The sequence below is a fragment of the Xenopus laevis genome, chromosome 3S (assembly GCF_017654675.1).
Source record: "Xenopus laevis strain J_2021 chromosome 3S, Xenopus_laevis_v10.1, whole genome shotgun sequence".
Classification (NCBI taxonomy): domain Eukaryota; kingdom Metazoa; phylum Chordata; class Amphibia; order Anura; family Pipidae; genus Xenopus; species Xenopus laevis.
In genome coordinates, this window is record NC_054376.1 from 45924857 (window position 1) to 45940528 (window position 15672).

At 38.5% G+C, this 15672-nt stretch overlaps 1 protein-coding gene across 2 annotated transcripts in view; it reads left to right on the forward strand.

The window, feature by feature from the left end:
• The window catches only part of znf710.S (zinc finger protein 710 S homeolog), a 42301-nt gene that overhangs the window by 1264 nt on the left and 25365 nt on the right, over positions 1–15672 (forward strand). Inside the window, exon 2 of one of the 2 annotated variants that reach the window (XM_041588249.1) lies at positions 8200–8292. The exons of the other annotated variant lie outside the window; for it this stretch is intronic. The gene's annotated coding sequence lies outside the window, so the exon portion shown is untranslated. The remainder of the gene's footprint in view (positions 1–8199; positions 8293–15672) is intronic. 2 annotated transcript variants of the gene reach the window in all.

Genomic DNA, 15672 nt, shown 5'->3' on the forward strand with positions numbered 1-15672 from the left:
GGTCGGGAGATGTGAAAGTCCAATCGTACGATGATTCGTACGATCGGATCTTTGCATCTATGGCCAGCTTAAGGGGTAGGTAACCGTGCAGCCCTCCTGTCATTGTCTGGCAGTGGATTCTGGGAGTTGTAGTGCAACAGCTAGGTTATTTCTGGGATACTCTGTGACACATAATACTGACATATCTACAATCACTTTCTCGCTCGTGTTGGTTGAGGTGGCGGACACTGAATGGGCCAATTTCCCTACTAAACCGTAAATTGCTACTTTGCCTGGCCTCTCCTCCTTTATTTACTCACCCTGTGCCATTAACCTGTTACTGACCAGCGTGTACTCTCAAAGGTTGAGTCACTCATTAATTATCAAATGGGATACTTATGATACTTCTGTTCCTAAAAAAGAGCTGTCGGTTCACACATCGGCCGCTACTGGGGTGCTGTGCTTTGTAATGATGGCTGAGATAACACATCAAATGAAAACACATTTCCAGTAACCCTACCAATCGATCTTACTGACTATAGGTTGCCTCATGTACTTGAGGGTACAACTACCAGGTCGTCTTCAACACGATTCCCAGTGGATCCGACATGGTGCGCCAAAACGAAGGCATCAAATCGACGGAAAATAAGGTAAAAAATACAAATTTAGGATGGTCTCGCAGCGTTCATCCGATGCGACACGACTGCACGCTGCGTCTGGATCCGACAATCGTGTCACGTCGGATGAACACTGCAACACCATCCGACATTGCTATAGCTTGCCTTATTTTCTGTCGCATCCGACTTGACACCTACGTTTTGGCGCACTGCGTCGGATCGGCCGGAATCGCGTTGAAGACGCTAGTTTAGTTGTACCCTAAGCGGCTGATTCTGCCCCTTCAGACCAAGTTGGAAGCTTTTATGTCTGTGTGTGGGGCCCTACAATAGGGCCTGCCTGACCAATATCTGGACAAAAACCAGATATCGGTTTAGCAGGTTTAAAAATCCTTTTGTGGCTCTTTGATGTGTCCTTGATCCGACAACCTGTATCCCCATTGTTGCAATCCGATTGTTTGGCCCTTGGCTCAAGATGGTTATATAGGGGAAAGATAACCTTGCTAAAGGATCTTTTCAGTTGTATCGTAGCAAACTGATAAGTGTGATTTTTCTCACACAAAATGGGTTACTTTAAATTTTTAGGGTAAGGACTAATCCCCTCTTCTTTGGGGCGATTAATCTTCTTGAACAGCTTCCGCCTGCTAAAATGAAAAAAAAACTCCTGCGGAATGGCACTCGCAGCACTTCGTTTTCTGAACTCACGAGGCAACTTCGGGCGACTTCGGAAAACAAAGCGCTGCAAGTGCCATGCCACAGTTTTTTCATTATAGCAGGCGGAAGACAGGGGGAAGCTATTTGGGGAAATTAGTCGCCCCAAAGAAGAGGTGATTAGTCACCAGACGACTAAATCTCCCAGAAACTCCAGGTGTGACCTTTCCCTTATACATTATATTAAAGATATGAGATCCATTATCTGAAATGATTGGGAACTGGGGATTTTCCTGATATGGTGTCCTTTGTAATTTGAATCACCATACCTTAAGTCTGCTAAGAACAATAAAACATTACAAAAACCTACCCAACAGGAAGTTGTGCTAGCTTAGTTACCATCAATTATAAAGTACTTTGTATACAGGACATGGAACTCTAAGGTTATCTGAATAAATAACACAGAGCACTTACGGGACTTAATTTATGAGCAAAGCTTTAATGGTGTAAGTCGATGTTTCAGTCCTGCACGAGGACCTTTATCAAGACATCATATATATATATAATAGTCAAAGAAGCAGAAGCGGCATACGGTTTAGTAAATGCTGAAAAGTCAATTAAAAGAATCACATCATACTGTATATGCGATGTTTCGGGCAAGTCACATGCCCTTTATCACATGAGATATGCCAGAAACATCACATATATGATGTGATTCTTTTAATACACTTTTTAGCATTTACTAAACCGTGTGCTGCTTCTACTTCTTGGACTATCATCTATGATTGGGGACTTAGCGGAGTTCCTTATGGTTGCTGAGCACTGGGACGATTAAACTATATGTGAATATATATAACACTATCCTGTATTTTATATAAATTAATATTGAAAATGACATCCCCCTGTTATGTGTTTCTGGACAATAGATTCCATACCTATATTGGATCAGTGTCAAAACACACATGATGCTGTTCTTCCTACTGCCTTTGGGATGAATGTTTAGTCTGTGACCCCTGATCAATATCTGTTTGCATTCCCTGGCGACTGAAGTTATCTGTGCATTCTGGAGTTAGAATTCCAAAACAGCAATTGTAATTAGGGCTTGTTCTTAATTTATACATATGGAATGGGGTACCGCATGTTAGTTAAGGTGGCCATATACGGGCAGATAAAGCTGCCGATATCAGTCGTTTGGACCGATTTGACAGTTTATCTGCCCGTGTATGGGGGCTTCCGACGGGTCTTCCCGATCGATATCTGGGCACGATATCGATCTGGAAGGTTTGATTTTTAACCGACCGGCCCGTCTGAGCCCCTTGGCGCATCGTAATTCGATCGTTCGGCCGAACGTTCGAATTACCCCCGATATAGCCATGCCGTTAGTGGCATATCGGGGAAAGATCCGCTTGTTTGGCGATGTCGCCAAACGAGCGGATCTTTGAGTCTATGGCCACCTTTATTCAAAGTTATACTAGGGACTGCCAAAATAAAGGCAGGTGTGATATCTAGTAAACAGGATCAGGGAAAATTTGTTCCCACTATGCCTCAAACCATTCATAATCTATAGATGTGATTATGGAATTGCCTACTGTTGGGATAATACATATATACAGGTCTGCCAAAATGTACAGAAACAACTCTTCAAAGAGCACTGCAAGTCAGGTTACTCCCATAGGGAATCAAGGGCAGCAACCCAACTGCAGCTTCTATGTGTTGAGTGGTCTATAGATTTGGCTGCTGAAGATCCAAAAAACAAAGCGCTACCCTCAAGATATAGGGGTATATTTATCAAAGAGTGAAGTTCGAGATCACCACAGTCCTCTAGAGTGAAATTCAGCCTCTAACTTCACTTTTTGATAAAGACAACCTGTAGAGTCAGCATTACTTTAATAATGTCTATGTAGGACTACATTTCTGAAGTCTACAGAAGAACGTTTTATTACTTTTGAGTGAGAACTGCCATTATGCTTGCCTTGGCTAAGGCACTCTATTTAGCAGTAGCAATGTCAGCCATGCCTCTGAAATATGCATTAGCAAGTAAGATGGCTGCTCACTACAGCATGTATATCTCCAGCAATATAAGACGGTGTTATATACATGTTCCCATACAACAGAATGGGGGACAATACTGAGTACTTTGTTCCTACCTAGAGAGATACTATTAGCTGCAAGAACAAAACACTGGAAATTGTCAATGTAGGGCCTTGGAATCACTAGTGCTCCACTGCCCTATTGCAACGTCTACAGCAATTTTTTTATGGCAGCAAGATATTTATGGATGGGGTGACATTTAGAAATAAAATTCTATCAACCGTCATATTCTTGTGGTTGAAGAGTCACAGATATGTTTATTTCTTCATGATTCAGTGTTTCTTGGATTTATACTGCCTCCTTCCATAGAGGCAGGCATGCCTGGATAAGTTGTGCAACGTAGCAGACAAACTTCTAGGAAAGGATGCATATTTTAAAGTGATGAATACTGTAGTTTAAATCAAAGATGCCTGCATGTGCGTGTTTCCCCACTGTGGCTGGGAGATGCTTTAAAGTGAAGATGTTTAATCTGGGGATTGTGGTGCACAAATTGAAGTTTGGGTCTATTATGTGTCCAGTTTATAGCAGAAATATCCAAAGTGTGTGTGTGTCTGCATGATGGCTGTTGTCATTATACTGTAAGTCCACTAATTATATAATCCTGCTTTATAACATTTAGCATATGAAACTATGATAAACTAAGGATTACTTATGAAGGAGACTATACCCTACAGTTGCACCACGTGGTATTGAACTTTATTGATATCATTCAAATTGAATCAGTGGATGCGACTTTGGCATTTTTTTACGATGATAAAAATGATATGGCTGTGAATTTGAATATGAACAAGGTGCAAGGCAGGCAGTAAGTACTGGGCCCTGGTTGTACATTACACCTGCACGTTCTGAATTTAGAGTTGCCAGCGAGCCAGTATTTCATGACAAAGGTAGAATCACATGCAATTAAAGGGCTTGTAAGTGAATACCCATGTCCCACTTGGTGTCTACATGGATGCAATTAGCGATCAAATGCACTAAATAACATTTTTTTCACTAGTTTAGTAAATCCACTTTCAAATACAATCGTTTTTGCATTATTTTCCTGTTGTAAAAGGTTCTCTGCCAATGTGCAATGAACGCCCGTGTCCCCTGAAGTGCAGGCTGTGAATTAAATTTGGCATGACTATGGCAAATTCTATTGTCATGTGGCATAGTATTGCCATTTTAAAAGAGAAAAGGCATAGGTTGAAATGCATGTAGGATGGTAAATATTTCTCACTTATAATATGGGGTCCAGATGCACATGCCCCAGGTCTTCAGCAAGGGTTGTTATGTCAAAGTCAAAAAAACTTTAGCTGGCATTTATGTAATTCTACGTAGAAGACATGGTGAAATCAGATGAGTTTATTCACTTAAAGTGTACACAGCCTTATGCGTTTCACACTTTTTTTTACTTACATACACTCACAAAATGACTCTTCCTGATAGTAAATATTAAAGTGTTTTAAAAGGTCAAAATACATAATAACTATATGGATATAGGAACCCAGCTGTTCCCTTGTTTTATATGTCAAAATATGAGGGATGCACCTAATCCACTATTTTAGGGTTCGGATGAATCACGAGTCCTTTGTGAAAAATTCAGCTAAATACCGAACTGAATCTGAATCCTAATTTGCATATATAAATTAGGAAACTGGTGGGGAGGGGGACGAGCTGCTTGCAAAAAATTAACTTCCTTGTTTGTGTGATGAAAAGTCAGTTGAATTTTTGGATTCTGACAAATCCGAAAAAGGCTGAATCTTGGCCTATCTTAAACCGAATCCTGGATTCGGTGAATCCCTACCAAATATAGTTAGGTATATAGTTTATTTAAAGCAGATTTTTTAATTATAAAGGACAAATTAAGAAAAAGTGCTAAATTGATCATGAAGGCTATGGCTTGGATTGTTTGGAGTTTACTTTTCATTGGTGGTGTATTGGCCTAGGTGCAAAACTAATTTGCATTAGTGACTATTCCCTTGAGAATGGCCTTGATCCTCCATGGCCCTGTATATATGTAATATTTATTTGTGACATACCAGCATTGCCCCCATTATGACCAGTGGCGTAACTACCGGGGGGAGAAGGGGGTGCAACTGGGCCAGGGTCCCCCACAGGGCCCCACCCCCAGCAGATCGCGCGCGCTGCAGCCGCAAAATAAATGTGCACGGACGAGGGGGTGGGCCCGGCTGCACGGCCCGCACCAGGACCCACCCCCACCTAGTTACTCTACTGATTATGACTCCTTTACCTACTATAGTCGGTGCAAAGTGATTAAACCCAGGTTTTATTGATTCTCTTTGTCACTGGAAATGTACCAGCGATAATGCAAATGTATATGTATACTGTAGACCTTTACAAAAATGCCACAGCTACATAAGGAACTGTTGGCCAATGTAATACCAGTCAAAAATCCTAATACCATTAAGGCTAGCGCCAGACGATGCCGACAATTGCGTATTCTCTGCAGACTGAGAAATCTGCCGTGTCTACCTGCACCCAGGCTTACGGGTGCAGGAACAGCAAGAGTGGAGAAGCAGCAGGGGAGCTGATTTTTGGCCTGAGATCTGCAGTCATCTGGCCATAGCCTAAAAGAAAAACCTGTATTGTTGCTAACAATCCAATCCAGGATTCGGTTCGGGATTCGGCCTTTTTCAGCAGGATTTGGATTTGGCCGAATCCTTGTTCCTGGCTGAACCGAATCCTAATTTGCATATGCAAATTGTGCAGAGGGCCGGATTTCACGTGACTTTTTGTTACAAAACAAGGAAGCAAAGCAATTTTTTTCCACTTTTTCCTTTTTGCATATGTAAATTAGGATTCGGATTCGGTGCGGTAGATGGATTCGGCCAAATCCAAAATAGTGGATTCGGTGCATCCCTACTGCTAACTGCCATAAATATTTACATCAACAGTGGAACAATGGAGGAGCAATCTCTAGGAGTTGGGTGTCAATAAGATATACAGTAGTTTTAGGATCAAAGTGCTGTACTTTTAACATTCTTGGCCTGCTGTTATACCATACCTCCAAAAGTCCAGTTTTTCGCTGGAGAGTCCGGATTTCGACAGCTCAGCCCACAGTTATTGAAATGTCTCGACATTCTCTTTGATCTCCTGCACTGAAAAGCCAGAAAAAAATACAAAGTTTCTTTGGCTTTTGGCAGAGAGCCCAGAACAGCCACCAGGTGCACTTAGATACTTTTATAACAATTTAAGATAAGCAAAGAAACAATTGTAACAATTCAAGGTCAGCAAAGAAGCATTTGTAACAATTTAAGATAAGCAGAGAAGCAAAAGTAACAATTTAAGATAAGTATTTCTCTTGGGGAGACTGACTTGCAGCTTAAAGGGCAATTCGCCTTCATTAGCAAAACTGTAAAAACACATAAAAAACACAGAAATTTGTTCAAACCTTCATCACTTGCCAAATTTTGTAAAATTAACATCGTAATTAGGAGGTGTGGCTACAAAAATTTACGTGGTCAAAAATTTCATCGACATTTTCACCGATCGCCAAATCTTTTTGTCCCTCTTTCTATTTCCAAAATCTTGGGAGGTATGTTGTACATGTGCTGTTGTGCAGTAGCTTGATGACATGGGCACATCCAGTTCATGTCATGGTTACTAAAGGCTGCAGTTTCTGTTGTCAATGTGTGTTGGATGTGTTTATAGAAATATTTATTTCTCCTTTGTTTATTTTACTTCCTGTTCTTCAGAACAGGAAGCAGCTCTTTTCTTTTGTTATATAAATGACCGCAAAGGAAGCAGCTCATCTTTTTATATATATATATATATATATATATATATATATATATATATATATATATATATATATATATATATATATATACAGCAATTTAATTTAATAAGGCAAGTCACTTTTTGACAAAAATAGGATAAATTAATACTTATGGCAATTTATGGTTGTTAGGGAGAAAGCATATCAAAAAATTTACCTGCCCCCCAGTCATTCCTACAGATAAAAATATTAATCTTGTACAGTTGAGGGAGCACTTATCCAGAAATCTGATCTCCAGAAAGCTCAGAATTAACAGAAGGCCATCTGCCACAGAGTCAATTTCCATCAAAAAATTCACATTTTATTTTTAAATGATTTTCTTTTTCTCTGTAATATAGAACATGACCTTGTACTTAATGGCATCTTGGCTGTTTTTTCCGCCAGGGATTGTGTGTGTGGGTGGGGTTCACTTTTTGGGGATGAGGAATTAAAACAACTTTTGTTCTTAACAAATCAGACTACAATGATGCTTTACATCCTTCTGTACGAAAATAAAGCTAAATCCCATGGTGGTACATCTCTCTGTTACTTTCCTATTTTAGACAGGTGTATATGGGGGTAAGTATGATGCAGATGAACCCATCATTCCTCAGTGCTATCAGTATTCACATGGATCAGACTGACAGTACCTTTGCTGTTGGATAAATGGGAGATGAAACGTTCAGCCTTGCTCCTTTGCTTGGCTCTGGGTAGTAATAGATGTGTGTGAATATGTGGGTAATCTAGGAGGAAAATCTTTCTCGTTTCATGATCATTTCCTTGAAGAAGGAAATCAGAGTACACAATGATGGATGACTTTGCAGTGTTCTAAATTTATCTTTCCTGTTCTCTTATTTTTTTTTTTTTTTTTTTTAAAGCATATTTTCTGGAAACATGCACACCATATATTCTTCCCTTTCACGTTACTTTATTTTAGAAGATTTGTAGGTACTGAAAACTTTAATTGCAGATCTCTGCTGGCATAAGACAAGAGGCATTTGTTACATATCTATAAGAACGGGGTAGTTCACCTTTGTATTTACTTTTGATGTGATGTAGACTGTGATATCTTGAGACTATATATCTTGTTTTTTTCTTGTTTAGCTTTTTGTTCTGCAGCTATTGGGTTGCTAGATTCAAAATTACCCTAGCAACCAGGCAATGGTGTGATTTACAGGAGAAGACCTTAATAAAAAGGTAAGTAAAGTAACTGTAGCCCCCACAGAGCAATAGTTTTTTGGCTGATGGGGGGTCAGTGTCCCCATTTGTCATAAAGATGCAGAAGAGAAAGACAATTAGACATTAAAAAAAAAAAAAAAAACTTTAAATAGTGAAGACTGGTTGAGGTGATGCTGAGAAAGGACATGCTATAACATAATACAAGTTAACATGAAGGCGAACTTCACCTTTGATTGTGTCTCCTTGGTATTAATGGACCTTCCTTCAAGCTTTTTCAATCTTTTATCATTTGTAATGGTGAACTAAAGGGTAACTAAAGAAGTAGGCTAGAAATGTTGTACATTATGTTTTGGGTTTCTGTACCAGCCCAAGGCAACCACAAACATTTAGCAGTAAAGGTCTGTGTCTCCAAAGATGCCCCAGTAGCTCCCCATCTTCTTTTCGGCTGATTCACTGCACATGCTCTGTGCTACTGTCACTTACTAAGCTTAGGGACCAACTCACGATATACTGTATATACAGAATAGAAATGTCACACTATATGGCTTATTAGTAATTAATACAGATAATTAATACATGGCAGCCCAGAAACCAGTGCATCAGAATAATCCGTCTTGTAGCATCAGCCTATATTGCAGGCCAATCTCATTTTCTGTTTGATAATTTGCGTCAACCCCTAATCTTAGCTTCTCAACAGCTGCTCAGAGCCCACTGAGCATGTGAGTGTCGCAGATATTTTCCAAGATGGTGACCCCCTGTTACAAATTAGAAGTCCTGGATCATTTTTGCTATAGAGAAGCTGAAACTTTAGGCTGGTGCAATAATTTCAGTATATTAAATATGGAATTTTTGACCATATTCATTTCTAGGGCTTAGTTCTCCTAAATACAGCCGATAAGCTATAAATACAGTGTATATTTAAATAGGGTACAATTTCACGTAATTGTTCTTATTAGAATTTTATCCATCTACATATCTATCATCCGGCTGATTAATTTTGGCTTTGTGCTGCTGTCCATGACATCTAGAGGCTAATAACTCTAAATAATAAGGAAAAACTACTATATTGAACAACAAAACTTATAGATCCTATTTATAAGCTTTATAGCCTGTAAATCTAAAAAACGATTTGAATTTAACCTTTTGGCTGGCAATGTTATATTACAATGAATACTGCTTTTATTCCCATAAAATATTCAGCAGCTGAAATCTCTTCAAGGCATTTTTCTTTGGATCATTCTCCGCAAATGGATTGAAACTTTTTATATTCTCATAAGAGCATGTGTGTGTTTGTACAATGCCCCCGGGTAGGCATTGTTTTATATAGTAAAAAGATTTGCAGTACATTTTGTCTATGACAACAGACTATACATGTTAAATCAGAAAGTGTTATTCTTATTGTGCTTTGTTTATATACCTTGGGTAGGTCACTCCCCCAAGAGCTTACAATCTCAGTGTATAAATCAACAAATAAGAGCGTTTGTTGTCAGCATAACATTTGTGGCAGCTGGCATCAGCTCAGTGTATTGATATTCAAATGTTCAAAATGGGATCAGGTTGTAATCGTTATGTGGTATAAAATATTTTTGTAGGTGTTTCTCATCTATAGTTCTGCTCATTAGGAGGAGCTTTATTGTGTTATAAGCAGCTTATACCAAATTCACTCAATTTTCTAAAAGTATAATAAGTGGATTTTGTAAAAATATGTGTGCAGGTTAGTCACTGGTGTCCTGAAGGATCTACTACCCCAAATTTATATTTTTGCATAACATAAGTGGTGTACATACTATAGTGTTCTTTAACATAGTCAGAGATTTCATAATATTACATAGTTTTTAAGTTCTTTTTTTTTTAAGTTTAGTTGTATTCCTCCCTGTAAATCAGTCACATGCATTAACGGGCAGCAGTGCTGTAAAGAGAATTTATTTTTGCTCTGAATATAATGTTTACCTTGAACAGTGATAGGGCCTTAGATTGTAAGCTCTTCTTGGGCAGGGAATGATGCAGAGTCTCTGTAAACCACTACAGAATATGTTGTTACTATATAAATAAAAGTATAAGACTTTTTTCTTTTAAATTGTGACAACCCTAAATAATAGAAATTATTGGCTTCGCAAAAATTATATGAAGGCCTTGAGGTTGTGTATTATATGTAGACAGCATTTTAGTGACTTTTATCTCTTAAAATGGTATCACCTTATACCTTGGGTACTGTCTTCTGTCTGCTGCTAAGAATAAAGACTCCCAAGCTACAGGACAGATCCAGTGGCAACAATGCATTATTCTTGGGTGGGAAGAGGAGACACTGTCTTCTGGCCATTTGTCAGTGAGAGATGTGAACACTTGCACAGGTTTCTGACAGATGAGATACCGGGAATGGAGTCAGGAGTCACCTCGCTGGAAGGAGAGGTGTGCTGGTTCATTATGACAGGATACTGAATTTATTTTTATAGGATCTGCTTTGTATTATACCATAAGCCATGTACCTTACCAAATGAAATTGCTTTTTATTTGGGATTCTAACATAAGTTCCTGACTGGGGCTTTCTTCACTGCATTTCAGATCACATTGTCCATTTCATAGATTCCCTTCTTCATGGGAATCCATATCCATACAGAGGGCTCACTGTACAATGCAGATTCCCTAACAAACAAATGCTTGAAAGACCTACTTAACGGTGCCTTGTGACATTGTCATGGACATTCTTCATACCAATAATTATCAAAAGAGGGAGCACTAGCCCATGGCTTTCCTCCTAACGTTTCAAGGTGTTGCAATGCTCTTTTATGGAGTAAAACATGGTCTAAACAGGTTTTTTATTTGTAAAAGAAGTAGAACTGGTAGTATTTAACCTGTTGCTGTCTGATAAACCTATTGCCCAAAAGGTGAGAAGTGGTACTGCAATTGCAAATGACAAAACTATTTTTGCAGCCATAAAAATAAATGTACCGGTATATTTCTCATCAGAGAATATAAGGAATTAGTTGTTACACACAGTACTAGTTTTGTAAGTTTGTCAAAGGAACAGCTGATTCTGCAAGATGCAGCCATTACATTGCATGAGGCAAAGGAAGAATTATGCTTTTGGGAAACGGCACAAGAAGAGATTATTAACATGTTGTTGTTAGACTAAGGTGCTCTTGTTGAAATATGATTTTAGAAAAAAACACACAAAAAATGCTACTTTGTTATAGACCTGGGGCTTGGATGTATTTATGACCACTGAGCCTTTTTAACTATTCAGCTATGCAGGCTTCCCTGGTATTTACATCTGCAATTTAGATTTGTTTTCCATGATTTTCTCATTTTATCAAATACCGCATAGGTATTTACAATTAGGCCAAATCTAATCCCCAATGGTTAGTGGGCATATTTAAAAATATATTTTAAAAAATTGCACTCTATGGGGAAAAATGTTTCCTTCAACTGTACATACATTGATTGACTTTTTAAGGGTTTGGATTTAGTTAGGCTAAGGAAGTGTTTAAATCCTGTAGTAGGTGCTGGTAATTGCTCATATCCAGAACCAAATACTGGATTGGCTCATACCTATTGTTTTCAAGGTGTCTGTCACTGCAGTTTCTCAAATAGCAAATCTCTGTTTTTGACTGGTGTCAGTGCATGGTGTAGAGCTACAGGTATAGGATCCCTTATGCAAAACCCGAATTACAGAATGGCTGTCTCCCATAGACTCCATTTTATCCAAAAAGTCCAAATTTTTAAAAATGCTTTCCTTTTTCTCTGTAATAATAAAACAGTAGCTTGTACTTGATCCCAACTAAGATATAATTAATCCTTATTGGAAACAAAACCAGCCTATTGGGTTTATTTCATGTTTAAATTAATTGCTAGTAGACTTAAGGCATGAAGACCCAAATTACGGAAAGATCCATTATCCGGAAGACCCCAGGTCCTGAGCATTCTGGATAACAGTTCCCATACCCGTACTAAACATCTCTGTGGAAAGCATTTATCAAAGGTGTATGATTCATGAAGTTTAGTTTCATGTTTATGACCATGAATAAGTTACTTTTGTCTATAATCAGGCTGCACACTCTACAGGGCTTATTATCGACCACAGACTCGTCTTAATGTAAAATCCCTCCCGTTTTAATACATGACATGTACATGATAGGGACCGTGTTCTAGTCAGTGTCAGAAAGTAAACTGGTAGCCCTGGCCTTATCAATGTTCTATGCCTCTGCATAGAAAACCCATCTAGTTGTGTAAAAATAACATTGTTTTCTAAAATTTCCCTCCTTCCCATCAATGTATTCCTATATCTTATTTGCTTTACATTGCTGAGCACTTTATGTTCCCCCACTCTCCTGTTTCCCAACTTCTTGCCTGGCTTTGGAACAGCAGAATGTAGAAAGAAGAGAAAAGAAAAGAATCCTCCTCATTGTACTTGTGATTGGCACTGCCTCTGAAGGAGAGCTCTTTTTCTTCTTATTATGTGGCTGTTTCTTTTCAGGCAACCTTTCTTTTATCCCCACACCATTCATCTGGGTACAGTTCACAATCCCTTTCTTTTTCATTTCTTTCCATCTTTTTTTTTCATTTGCTCTCCTTTGTGTTTTCGCCACCCCCCTCTATTTCATTTCATTTTCTTCCTGCATTTAGTTCCTTTTATAATTTCTCTTGTGGTGTTTAGTGTGTGTTCTCTCTCTCTCTTACATTAAGCCTCCCTCCACTACTTTATGGGGGATGGGATAAAAACTGAAAAAACAGGATTGACGCTACACAGTAACACAAAATAAACAAGTTATTAATTCATCGTTTCCTGGTATATAACCAATAAAGGATCACAAAAATTCTATAGAATATTGTTGGTCTCTTTGACTCACATACCACAACTCTTCCCTCTTCCTTGCACTTTTAATGGTTCAGGAAGATCCAAATTGTAGCCCTTCAGCTGCTGCTGAACAACGTCACTCATTAGGGTGGCAACACACTGCTATAAGTGCTGAGATTTTTTTTTTACAAAACATGGTGCCTTACTCTGGATATCTGTTTTTCTGTCTGGTTTAAAGCATACAACCTTGCAGATATTACAGGTATGTATTTGTATATGAATATATTTTATATATATATTTGTTTGAAGAGCCAAAATGTGTGCCCCTCAGGCTGTTACTGAACTACACCTTTAGTAACAGGACACATTATGGAAATCCCTACAATTCCAGAGGCAGTGGTGTGGCTGTCATGGTTATGATTGGCACCTGGCCAGAAAAAATTATGCCTGGTGCCAATGTTTTGAATAGTGAAGAAAGATAACTTAGATAATAAGGTCGGTATTTTTAAGACACTTCACATTTAGCAGTAGTAAAAGCCACCTATAATAGCTTGAATTTCGTAAACTGTATGTTTAGCAACAAATATTCATCACAGGTTTGGAACCTGTTATTCAGAATGACTAGTACTTGGGGTATTACTGATAAGGACACTTGTTTTGGACTGTTTTCTGGAATTCAAATATGGATTATGGACTTACACACAGTTTTTTGTCGGATTTCTTTACTGGTTTATTATGTTTTAATATATGGTATTTTTCTCTTGTATTTTTCTCTTAAATTTTAAAAGAAAATTTTTTTCTATATATTTAAAAAATTGTTTGTAACACAACTCTTTACTTTTAAATCATTAATTATTGATTGCACTGTCACTTTTTACAAATGGTAATTAACTTGATGCCTATATATACCTGTCTGTCTCACCTCTGCACTATGCTTGACAAAGGGGCGTGACCCCGAAACGTTGCACCTGCACTGCATTAAAAAATTGCAAGGGCTCGCCCTGCAGCTTCAAATCCTGTGTGCCGGTGTGCTTTTTCGTATCTACTTTAGAGGTTTGCCGATTCCTCCATCACCGGGCACCAGGTACTACCATATTGGACGGGTGTCGTGGGTGTGCGATTTCCTCTACAGCTACCTCTACCATTACTGATAAGGGGCCTTTCCATAATGTGGATCTCCATACCTTAACTCGGATAAAAAATAATATAAATCTTAATAAACCCAATAGGATTGTTTTGCCACCAAAATAGATTCATGCAGCTTAGTTGAGATAATCTACAAGCTACTGTTTTATCATTACTGGAAAAAAAAGGAATTCCGTATTTGATTAAAATGAAGTCTATTGGAAATGGCCTTCCCATAATTTGGAGCTGTGTGGATAATGGGTTTCCGAATAATCGATTCCATACCTGTATTCATAAGATATTTTACTACTTTGCACTGTAGTATTTGCAGAATCGCATTTGCCATAATTAGGTGGGTTTTAGCTGTGTTGTAGGAAATTAGCCTGTTTTTAATGATGAGCTGATTGTTTTTCACATCCAGAAACTAGGGTTCCATATTAACCATTCAGAAGCCTATCCAGTCATGGGAGTATGTAGAAATGGAACAAGTTGGTTTAGTTACAAATGTAAGCATGTATTTCATGTATGATCTACATCAGTAGTCCCCAACCAGTAGCTCGTGAGCAACATGTTGCTCTCCAACCCCTTGGATGTTGCACCCAGTGGCCTCAAAGCAGATGATTATTTTTGAATGCCAGGCTTGGAGGCAAGTTTTGGTTGTATAAAAAACAGGTGTACTGCCACACAGACTCTGCTGTAGACTGCCAGTTCATATAGGACTACCAAACAGCCAATCACAGGCCTTATTTGACATCTCATGCTTGTGTTGCTCTCCAACTCTTTTTACATTTAAATGTGGCTCACGAGTAAAAAAGGTTGGGGACCCCTGATCTACATTGTATTGTAGTGTATTATTGCTGGAGGCAGCCTGAATGTTTATTATAAATTTTATTTCTAAATTTGCTTTTGGAATATCTAATTAACAAAATATTACTTTCTCCATGCAGTTGTACCCTGGAAGATCCAGGTGCCAATCCTGTAAATGTGGGGTGCTGCACCATAGCATCTAAAATGTAACATTTAACATAATTTTGAAGGGCTTGACGAACTTATGGACTGGCTGCAAAATTTTGTTGACTATTATTTTGTCCAGGACTAATTTTTCATCCTCTCTAGGGAATGTTTTATACTAGGCTAATTTCTGGGTACTCTGTGGGAACGACCAGTGCTGGTGGGCAAAGTATTATCGTATGTAGTCCACATTAAAGTTACTACCAAACAGGTAACTGATTGTAGACAAGTTTTGTAGCTCATCTTAGCTTTGGCAAGCTGGTCCATCACAGTCTCACTCTGTTTTGTCCGGATTATAATCTTCAGTCTTCATTCCAGCACATGCTAACCCAGTGTTCAGCCTGGTCAGTTTATGAGTATATGCCCCTCCTCAGACTAGCATGCAACCTAATGGTTAGATAGATGAGCAGACTAACACCTGACTAATTTATTATATTTGATTTAAAGAATGCCAACAAGTTTTACAA